Source organism: Rhipicephalus sanguineus, chromosome 1 (assembly GCF_013339695.2).
Source record: "Rhipicephalus sanguineus isolate Rsan-2018 chromosome 1, BIME_Rsan_1.4, whole genome shotgun sequence".
NCBI classification, from domain to species: Eukaryota; Metazoa; Arthropoda; class Arachnida; order Ixodida; family Ixodidae; genus Rhipicephalus; species Rhipicephalus sanguineus.
This window is the reverse complement of record NC_051176.1, coordinates 6,525,543-6,528,477: the sequence shown is the minus strand read 5'-3', so window position 1 is coordinate 6,528,477 and position 2,935 is coordinate 6,525,543. Positions and strand designations below refer to the sequence as shown.

At 45.9% G+C, this 2,935-nt stretch overlaps 1 non-coding gene across 1 annotated transcript; it reads left to right on the top strand.

The window, feature by feature from the left end:
• Positions 1-1,365: 1,365 nt before the first annotated feature.
• Positions 1,366-1,437, top strand: Trnat-agu (transfer RNA threonine (anticodon AGU)). The gene has a single exon. It is a non-coding gene; the product is annotated as a tRNA-Thr (tRNA).
• Positions 1,438-2,935: the final 1,498 nt, after the last annotated feature.

The following is a 2,935-nucleotide window of genomic DNA, read 5'->3' as shown; positions in this document are numbered from 1 at the left end:
GGAATTACGCATGTATGCATTTTCTATTAAAGAAACACACCACCTAATACTTACCTAGTGATGTTGCGCCTCAGATATGCGTGATATTTACTTTTTGATCGACAACGTTCACAAGTATGAACAGCCGTACCAGTTCAAGATGGCTGGCCCTTGGGCAAGTGGTTCAACTTTGGCCGAGTGGCTGAATCGAGGGACGTGCCGACAAACAGAAAGAAAGATAGACAGACAGACAGACAGACAGACAGAAAGACAGACAAAAATTTATCCGTTTAAGTATCCCAAGAAAGACTATCATCTTTAAAAGTAGCGCGCATGTCACCCACCGAGTTCGTGAATCTCCCTAACAAGAATCTACTCGTGCCGGGGAAACCGTACATGGTCACCTCAAGCACTGACGTCATCGGCGGCTTGGTAAACGGAGCAGTGGGAACTCTACGAACGGGAATCGCTGGGTGCGACGCACTTCCTCAGGTTTCACAGCATAGCGGAGCTGCATTTAGCGCAGGATTTATGAGTACGCGAATCGCTACACAAGTTTCTTTTCTCTCTGTCCACCGCGCTTAGTGGGCAGTGTTGTAAACTTGACATCAGGCAGAACGGAACGAAAATAATAAGTCCGACATCACAGAACCTTCTCCACAATGCCCAAGGTGGGAAAGCATCGCAGAGTGCATGCCACACGTCGTGGTGTGTACACAGAAAATCTCCGCTGGAGAATATAAAATTCAGCTATGCAAGTATTAATGAGAACTAACAGACAATAATACCAAGGAAAGTATAGGGGGTTTTATTTGTAGCTATTAGGATATAAATGTGAAGAAAGTAACGTGGACGAAAAGATAACCTGCCGCCGGCAGGGACCGAACCTGCGACCTTCGGATAACGCGTCCTATGCTCTACAACTGAGCTACGGAGGCGGTCATCTTACCGTTCACTTTGTGAGGTATATATGTGCATTTAAACCTAGGAGTGTTAGTCAGCGCCAATCGCAGCCATGGCGGCGAGTGTGGAACTCTCTTTTTTTCTGCCTGTTGGCGTCACGTAGCACGTGATCTTTTACGAGCTGGCAGCTGACCAATAATCCCTCGCATACTACCTGAAGGCATCAAGTCTGCCAGAACCAGACCATCGCTATGCATAAAGGAAAGAAGATGGCTTTTAAGGGCTTGTTTTTCTTGATTAGACACAATATTATTGAGAACTAACAGACAATAATGCCAAGGAAAGTATAGGGGGTGTTATTTGTAGCTATTAGGATATAAATGTGAAGAAAGTAAAGTGGACGAAAAGATGCGATTGGCTCTGACTAACATTCCTAAGTTTAAATGCACATATATACCTCACAAAGTGGACGGGAAGATGACCGCCGCCGTAGCTCAGTGGTAGAGCATCGGACGAGTTATTCGAAGGTCGCAGGTTCGGTCCCTGCCGGCGGCAGGTTATCTTTTCGTCGACTTTGCTTCCTTCACATTTATATCCTAATAGCTACAAATAACACCCCCTATACTTTCCTTGGCAATATTGCCTGTTAGTTCTCATTAATACTCTGTCTAAAAAAGAAAAACGAGCCCGTAAAAGTCATCTGTTATGCAAGTATGTGACACCCATGTTGAAAGGAAACTACGCCTTAGCTGCTGGTTCGCCAGCGTGACGCCGATAGAGACCGCTCCCGAAAGTGTGGGGTGGGAGGGGGGGCAGCCCCCCCCCCCTTTCGGTAGATACGCCTAGGAGAGATACAACATACTGCACGCGTGCATTATTCTATTCTAATTCTCAGTAATGGCGTGCTTAATCCAGAACGCATCTGATTGAAAAATGTGGCTTAATCGACAGAAACCACTGGTTTATTTTTGATCAATGTTCAATTGCGATGCAGCTCAACGTTTCTGATTATTGTAATCCAGTCTGGGAAATAAATTGTCAGTAAAACTGTGCTGCGCTTTGTGCTTTCACCCGCCGTAGTAGATTAGCCGTAGGGTGTCACGTTCCTAAGCTCGAAGGCGTGAGTTCGACTCCCGGCCACGGGGGCCGCATTTCGATGGGGGCGAAATGGAGAGAACACTCGTGTGCTTATGTATGGGTGCTCGTAAAGGAACCCGAGGGGGTCGAAAAAATCCCGGCATTTATATATTATCGTACTTTCATGCATGCACTCTGCAATGGTATCACGTTTGCTAAAACGTTGAAAAAATTAACTCTGATGTTTCTTTGTGTTGCTTCTTGTATAGATAAGTGCTATAAGTGCCGTGAAAATCTAAAAGCGCGTGCATTTGTCAAGCACGCTCAAACCAAAAAAGAAATACACTATTGCTGTACAGTCTAAGATGTTCAGTGAAACAAGACTGTTTTGTGAAGCAGGACTTATTGCATTTATGAAAAAAATATTACGCGCAAACGAATACAAACAACACGAGACACACGAAAGCATGTGGCGCATCGCGCGCACGCAGAGCGATAAAAAAACGGCACAGACGAAATAAAACAATAAACATCTCTGGTGCATTGCTCGCATCACACCAACGTACAAGTGATCGCACGCGAGGTCGGCCACTGCAGGATAGCCTGAGATTGCCGGCTGAGCGCGAGTGAGACATAACATAGCTTAGCGCAGAGGGCGACAGATATACACAGGTTTCCACAGCACGGTACTACGGTATAACTCATCGTGCGTGCTAGACCACGTGGGTGAAATGTTTCTCCGCTTGCCGCAAGAGGGCGCGACGGGTAAAGCTTCCGCAAAAAATGAAATAAAAAAAAGGCAAAAGTGAAGTGATGAGGGAGGCGTTTTACGATAATTCAAGGGGAAGCGCTTTACTGTTTGAAGGCAGATCGGGTTGCCTTAGAACGCGCAGTTATAAAGCGAGATTCAGTAAAAAAGAAGAACAATGCACGTGCTGCGGGGAAGATAAGGAAACGGCGGAGCATGTTCTGATTG